At 46.7% G+C, this 8,325-nt stretch overlaps 1 protein-coding gene across 2 annotated transcripts in view; it reads left to right on the top strand.

The window, feature by feature from the left end:
- Positions 1-607: 607 nt before the first annotated feature.
- Positions 608-8,325, top strand: part of PEAR1 (platelet endothelial aggregation receptor 1) — a 311,694-nt gene continuing 303,976 nt past the window's right edge. The window contains exon 1 of one of the 2 annotated variants that reach the window (XM_085639753.1): positions 608-803. The gene's annotated coding sequence lies outside the window, so the exon portion shown is untranslated. The remainder of the gene's footprint in view (positions 804-8,325) is intronic. The other variant, XM_085639752.1, reaches the window with a different exon arrangement.

Below are 8,325 nucleotides of genomic sequence, written 5' to 3'. Positions count from 1 at the left end.
AAGCTAATCCCAAAAACGAACAGTAACACCTAGGAATTCAATACTAACTTTGGATTTCAGAGCAGCGTGCTGCCCATTTTAAAGCGCTTCAACCCCTCGTTGGAAGTAGTAGGCGCTGTATAAATGCAATCACAAAACCTTTGTAAAAGTTTACTGATTTCGCCTATCCTGCGCACTCCAGCGGTGTGTGTTCCTTTTGCACGGTGCCCGTCCGATCACGGCCCCTCCTGCGCGCCTGCTATCTGTTGCAGATGCGCCTTGTCAGATCTGCCCGCCTCGCGCACACCCATGCCTTCTCTTCTTCACGCCTCATTCCCAGTCTCCGCGCCAAGCAACATGTTATTCCCTCTCTCTCCGCTTCGAGCATCCTCTGTGTAATTTCCTTGTCCAAACTTCCTGCAGACTGCGAGTTTCAGCGCTTTTCCTGCCCCCTCCCCGCCCCCCGCGGGATCACATCGCACACAAACACTGAGTACAGGCCAGCTCGCGCTGCCAGTACTCCCGCCCCACCCTCAGCGAGACACAACGGTGCTCTCTCCCTGCTGCGCAGCCGAGGACCCTCACCGCCGCTCGCCCTGTGCCAGCGCCCAGGCTGCGCCCTGAGTGGCATCGAGCAGCACCGCACCCGAGGACCAAGTGCGGAACTGCCCACGAGGGGGAGATGGAAAAGAAGAGGTGTCAGTGATTGCTGAGTACAACTCCCTAACACACCGATGGAGTGACGCCTCTTCCACTGAGCTCTCGCCCTCCAGAGGAGTCCTGCCCGACCCCAGAAGCATCCTTGGAGCCCTGTGGAGCGCCAAGTAAGTTCCACTTTTAGAAATGTATCTATGCAGGTTTCGGGGAGGGGGTTATCGCACAGTAGGTAAGGACGAAGTCGTTTCTGCTAGCAGTTAAGCCAGCTCAGTGGGTCAATGCGCCTGCCCTTCAAATCTGTATGGGTTCATACTTGAGAATGTTGGCGGACCGTCCAGCCCTTTTATTATCATGAGAACGATTTTAAAAGTACCGCTGATGTAGGTACTAGCAGCTGTGTAGCCAGTAGGGAGAGTTCTCAGTATTGTCTTAAATTCAGTAATTCGCTCAATCAAGTTTTTTAATTTTTTTTATTTCCAATGATTTAATACTATTTGTTCAGTCCTGTTTGCTTTTTAACTGGAGTAGTACATTCCACTCTCTCCGCTGCAGGTATGAAATGTGAACTGGTGGTGAAAGTGTTAACTGTAGAGCCTTCAGTTGTGCTCGGGGACGCTGCAATTATTTGGCAGGGGAGGACCAAATTATACATCAGGGTTGATTAAATTAAGTGGCAACAAATTATGCAGCTTAAGATGGCACATTCTGTGCTAGTATTATCCAGTATGAATTGACATTTTAACTCAAAATGACACAAAGGGGTCCCAATACTTGTAAAATACTCAGGTTTGTTATTAAAGGAAAGTGTGTGTTTATATATGAAAATCCAGTCACGTTTTTTAAACTGCATGCAGTGTAGGTTTACTATGTATCTTTGCTATATCAATCAATCAATCAATCAATCATCATGGTATTTATAAAGCGCACTACATACCCGTGTGGGTCTCAAGGAGCTGGGGGGAAACGCTGCTACTGTTTGAAGAGCCAGGTCTTGAGGAGTTTCCTGAAGGTCAGCAGGTCTTGGGTCTGTCATAGGTGGATGGGGAGGGTGTTCCAGGTCTTTGCGGCGAGGTGAGAGAATGATCTGCCACTGGCGGTCACTCTTCGGATGCGGTGGATGGTGGCGAGGGCGCGGTCTGTGGAGCGGAGCTGGCGGGTGGAGGTGTAGAGGCTGAGTCGGCTGTTGAGGTACGCTGGTCCGGTGTTGTGGAGTGCCTTGTGTGCGTGGGTGAGGAGCTATAGACTTCTAGGAGCACCTATTTCCATTAAGAAACACCTTTCCAGAACAGTACACTACCTTATGTATGTGAAATTTAAAAGTCTAGCTTGGATGAGCTAAAACTTTTAAGTCATTAGACCTTAAAAAGAGAAGGAACATGTTTGTGTGATTTTCTTGTACTTTGAGTGCTCTTTTGAGTTTGAAAAAAGTTTCTGGGGTCCAACACACATTTGAAGGATCAATGAAGCAATGCATTTTGATGATTTACATTTAAATATGTCTGTTTTTTTTCATGCTGCCAACAAACGGGGTACCCCAGTCCATGAACCTGAGACATTAATAACCGCTTGGTCAAAAGCTTCACCTCATGAGTATCATTTAAGACCAGAAAAATCAAACAGGCGGCCAGTTAGCTGCCTTTACAGAGTGTGTGCCACTGCTCTGCACCATGCACAGCACTGACACCTGTTTTTGATTAAATCCTGGCTTGGCTGTGCTAGAAGCGCACTCATTTTGTTGAAACCTCATAAGTATGCATGAGTTGTTGGAAAGCGAGGCAAGTGCTGTAAGTCCATAATAATGCATAAAGTGCTGGGGCTGTATAAGTTGTGGTTTTGTAGTGTTCCTGATTATAGTCGTGGTTGACCCTTTTCACCAAATTGTGATCCTCTGCAAATTACGATCTGTGATGCCTTCTACTTTATCTGCCCAGTTGGGCACATTTATAAACAGTTTAAGCGCGAGCACTGAGGGGTAAATACACACTGGTCATCAGATCATTGGGCAAGGCATCACTTTTGTCATAGTTCATGTTCTAAATTAAATTGCAAGCACTGAGGCAAAGTCGAAATCTAAAAGATGTGCTGCATCATGGCAACAGAGGAGACACCACCTACTTATGTTACACTACATTGTCATGTTAGGTGCATTTGTATGGTGAGCGCTCTATCTGTGGGGTGGCCTTGCAGTGCCCCTGGCTGAGTGGTCAATTAGGGGCTCAACAGATCTGAGTTCAGATTTTGGCACCCCGTGCTCACCCCATATAGGGCAAATCGTGATGCCACCTGGGCTTTGGTCTGTTGCCTTCCTAAAGGGGTGCGTTTAGAACCGGGTTGAGTGCCAGCACTGAAGAGCATTGGCACTTTATGATCCTAGAAATGGTCACCTTGAAATGTTGTTTTGCAAGAGCTAAGTAAATGAAATCAGTTGGTGAAAATGTGAAGTTGCCCTTTGTGCTGAGATGAATGAATGGATTGTGTTTCATTGAAATCCCTCTTGGGCATTTAAATTGATGGGATGGGGCCACGGGGGAGGAGGGGGTCCGTGGTGTAAGCCTGTAGCTGTGCTCTATTTTGAATCTATTGCTTGAATTTAACTTGTAGATAAAGGGGTCCCTTTCCTTGGGAGTCTGTGGGGACAACGCCCGGAGCCTTGAACCTTGCTGTTCTAGCTTTAGGTGGCCAGTGGAGTGATTGAGGGCTGTTTATTCTAGGGGTCTTGTCTCTGCTGATCAATGACTCGCATCATCTCTGCAGAGCCATGTTGGAGAGGGTATGGTGCTCACATGAACTCCATGGCTTGTGCATTTGAATGGATTTGTGGAAGTGGTAAAGTAGCTCAGTGGGTTAACTGACCAATGCTGAAATAATTCTGTAATCTGCAGGTTTCAGGCATAAATGCGGTAGAGTGAATTTGGGCTCTCCGGGGTTTAAAAAAAAAAGTACCTATTTTGACCGGATAAAAAGACATTTATAAAGGAATTCGCCACATGAAGTGCTTTGATTAGAAGAGCTGTACATGAAACAATTACTTTTTATTCTGAGGGTATGTACAATACAATACAATACATGCAAGGAACCCAATACCTGTACCTCACAATACAATACATGCAAGTAACACAATACCTGTATCTCACAATCCACCTGTAATTTATCAGAAAATAATTCCTGATTGTAATGAGCTTTTCTGGCATCTTTCCCAAACTGTAACTGATAAGAAGCAAATAATCACAAAATACAACTGCACACATGAAACAAGTGTGCCATTACAGAACAACAAATCCCTGTGGATGAACTGTATCTTCGCAGGAAGGTCCTCACCTCGCTCCGTATCAACAGGGCACTTGTTTCAAACATGGTTATTCATTTGAAGCGGATTGCGTTCTGGCAGTTGTGCTTATGGACTTTTTCTATCAAGCCATTGGGACTAGCATACCTGGTAATAGTGATTTTCAGCATAAATGCCCAGGACTGGAAACGTGGGGGATATGTACTATAGAAGTGGCGGAGCATGTCGTTAGCCTCTTCGGCTTAACGCCTCTCTCCGCTACTTCGGAAATGCAAGTCTGCACCATATTTACAAGAATGTGGAGCAGCCTGGCGATTCCCCCTGTGATGGCGCTAAGTTTAACCGCTTAGCGCCAACGCAGGCACCCTTGCACCACAGTGCAAGGGTGTCTGCGTGCAGGAGAGGATTGTTTTTGTGAAGAAAGGTGTCCCTTCCTGCACATAAACAATCCTAAAATGCCATTCTGTCACTTTCATGTGTGCTGCTTCAATACAAAATGGCATTTCTTAAAAAGGTTTGTTTATATACAGGAAGGGACACCTTCCTGTACATAAACAAACCATGGCATTTTGCTTTTTCCATGTGTGCTGCACAAGGCAACACGCATGGAACAAGCAAAAACGAGGAGAAATAATGCATTTCTCCTCATTTCGCCAACTTAAGACCAGGGTTTTCCTTGTCTTAATTTTGGCGCTGACTCCTATGTACGCCACCCTTGTACATAGGGGGTAGTGTCAAATACAATGGGTGTTGCTGGGGAACGCCCACCACAACACCCACTGCACGCCCCTTTCACGCTAAACATAGCATGGAAGGGTGCCTTATGTGCAAGGCAGCATTAAAGGCTTAACGCTGCCTTGTACATAAGGCACGGCCCCTATCGCCACGGTAACATCATAAAAAGTGACCTTCCCATGGCGATAGGGGCTTGTACATATGCCCCGTGGGGCCCAGGCGGCATAGAGCTAGGAGGCAGCCTAGATTACAGAGGTCTCCAAACCCCTTCCGAAAGAGGAGGACAAATGTTCTGTTAGACTTTTCCCCATCCGAACACAAAAGTTTTCATATTTGTTATTTTTTGAGTGAGGGATAGTGGGTTGCACCTCTACCGCTGTCACGCGGAGCCGCCAATACAGAATGTGATCTCCACTGGATGCAAAATCAGAAAAAAAGACGATGGCCCCAAGTAAGATCTCGGTTGGCTTGGGACCGCAGTCTCTCAATCAGGAACGGAGTCGGGTTATGTTCATTACGTCTCTGGTCATTATCTTCCAATCCCCACCGTGACCAGTAATTTTGCTCCATTTCCTGGTCGGATACCTAACCCCGATTAGGAAGTTTAAGCCCCTCCCCCAGCCTCTCTAACCCATCGCCAACAACAAATTTGCTAAAATAAATTGACTTGTGCATCATTTATGGGATCCTGGTGGAGGTGGAAGTGTTTAAATAGTCCTCTCCTCCCTTAGGTGAGATCCTCTATTCTGGAGTCTTCAAAGAAGAGGCAATAAGACAATACTTGAATGGACCATGCCATTTCCACCAAGAATGTGCAAATGTGTCAGTGCTATTGAGAGGATTGCAATGGTTGGCTGCCACACTACTTCTCTCCAGTTAACACAACATCTTGAAGAATGTTTTCACAAATTAATTCATAAATCCCAATGGTTAGATGCCCAGCCACTCACATTCAACAGAAAGGACATCACCCAATGGCAACAAAAAGATCACAGATTGGCCGCACGGCAGCCTACTCTATAGAGACGGGTTGTGTTTTGTGTTGCAGTGGGGCTGTGGAAATCTTGTCCTTCTGCTCATTTGAAACTGGCCATTTTCCTGGGGACGCAACTCACACAAATGTCACAAAAACAACTGAGTAAAGAAACAAAACATAGTATACAGGAAAACCGAAAAATTGCAATTTTTACGGCTTTAACCAATGTTTTTTTAGCCATTGAGAATTCATCTCAATTGTTTTCTATTCCACTGTATTAATCTTATCGGTGAGAAAACAGACTTGTGCAAACCAGTGCTGGCTCCCCCTCATTAGAGAAGAGAAGCCACCAGTGGTAGGCCATGTCCCCCTGCAGGGGAGCACGATGGATCTCAGACATATTTCAGCTTCAGCTTCTCGCAGTGAAGATGCCTGAAACCTTGAGCTGGGCTCCAGCAAAGTCCTATGTAGTCTCCTCTGCTCTGACACTCGCAGGAAATCTATGTGGACATGTCATTCATCGGTATCCTTTGAATGGATTTGTGCTCTTGACTCCAGCGCACAAAAGCTTGAAATCAAAGGGCAGATCTAATGATTCTGAGAAGTACTTGATGGTCATGAGCACTGGCTTAATTTGAGCTCTCCTCTCTATCAGCTTGCATCTGAAATCCATCCATCACTGCTGAGCCTTCAGTTGTTCAACTAGTTCTGGAAAGTAGCCTTGGAAAGGTGTTTATCACAATATGAATCAACTCAATAAATACCCTCTGGAGACCCTCATTGTCAGGCGCACCTCCTGTTAGGATCCGAAACAGCGCACCCGGGTGAGTCGAGCGCTATAGCAAATTATGTTAACATAACATAACATAAGCACTATATGATGGGTCCGTTTAAAGCGGGGCATGAGAGAAAACTGAACGTCAGCAAATGCTTCTCACGAGAAGCTAAAGAAACAATCACTGGTTGGAGGAAGCTGCCTTGCGGCCAGAAGGAGGGAGGGGGTTCGAAGTCAACGAGAATGAGTAGAAGCTACGCGCAGCACCTCCATGATGGGTTAATACTGATTCTGCCGTAACAAAACACTTGCCCACTGTGGAAGCAGAGTTGATAGACTGATTCAATGCTTCCCTTGGAATCACAAGAAAAGTCCTCTAAATATATAATATAGGGAGCAAGTCTCAAAAATTCGAAATGATGCCATAATGATTCGTTTATGATATTTATTTTTATCTCTGTACTTCTATGTATTTTAATTGATGCAAAAGAAAGTTCTGTGGCTGACTGACCGGCCTTAACGATATCCTTGCTCGACCAATATCAAAAGCCTCTTCTTCAAATTAGACCCTTGCATATCTTGAGGTGGGTATTCAGGACACTTGGGGCCATATTATAGATGTGTCCCGGGGGGTGCAACGGGTGTTAGCCCCCACTTTGCGCGTCCCCAGGGCACTTTGGTATTACAAAAGGGGCTGCCGAAGCTTGTGCGTCCCCAAATGTAATACCAATAGCTCTGGCTATTGGTATTACTTCAGAGGGCGTTCGGTCATTTGCATGGGGGCGTGGCCCCATGCAAATGAGGAAATCCCTTTGTCTCTGTGCCCGCGCCGTATTACAGGACTGGACGCAGAGGCAAAGCTGTCAAGAGGTGCACTGACAGTGCGCCACCTAAAAGGTGGTTCACTGTCAGTGCACCCCCTGATCGCATCCCTCTGGAAGTGGGATTAAGGAGGTCCCAGGGACCCCCCAGACATCCCCTTGCAGGCAGGTGCAGTCACTGACTGCCCCCGCCTGCAAGGGGATCTCTAATCCCACTTCAAAGTGCCAGTGGGTGCCGCCTGAACTGTGAAAACAAGGAGCAGCGTCAAAGCAGCTGCTCTATTTTCCACAGAAATGCACTGCCCCCAGGACAGCACAAGTTTGTGGCTGCCCTGGGGCAGTGCATTAACCATAATGCAGCACATTTTCATTGTTTGCGCTGGGCGCCCAGCGCAAGCGATGAAAATGCGCTGTTTGCATAATATGGGCCCTAGAGGCTCATTCCTAATTGGACGTATTTAACGTGGGGAGGAAAGGGTCCAAAATTACTAATTACAGCCAGTATCAATACACGATTTTAAGTCCCCAGAATAAGATATAACCTGCGGGACCCATAATTCCTACTTCCTTTTTAATGGTCTTTTTTTGAATCTGGGTATTTTCTGCTCGGAATTACCACCTCCTCTGAGGATGTGGTAAATGTGAGCGAGGGACTAGAGGGAGTCACCGTGAAGGTTGTAGTGAGTGATTAGGTCTGGAATCAGAGCATTCACTAGCCATAAAAGGCTGGCGGAAAGGGACATTGGGGGCCCGTAGCGGGCCCTCCTTCCCCCTCGCCCTTGGTTGTAGGTGTTGGGGGCACCTATGGTGCCCCACTCCATATCCCTGTACAATGTAGTGCCTGCCACGTAGTGCAAGGGTATGTAACATATCCCGTTTTTACAATGCGGCGGGTGCTGCAGCCAATGTAAAATACAGGCATTGCAACCACTGTGGTGGTGGACAGCATGTCGGGCGGTCCCAATCCCCGATTTGATAGCGGATGGACAGAAATCCGTCCGCCATTGTAATCAGCCCCTAAATGCCTGCAAGGTAATGTATTCTATATTAAATTAACAGATTACTGATGAGTTGTGCCTTGAGAAAGCCCCTGGAG

Source organism: Triturus cristatus, chromosome 12 (genome assembly GCF_964204655.1).
Source record: "Triturus cristatus chromosome 12, aTriCri1.1, whole genome shotgun sequence".
NCBI lineage: Eukaryota > Metazoa > Chordata > Amphibia > Caudata > Salamandridae > Triturus > Triturus cristatus.
The sequence above is the reverse complement of the archived record's forward strand: the minus strand, read 5'-3'. Positions and strand labels throughout refer to the sequence as shown.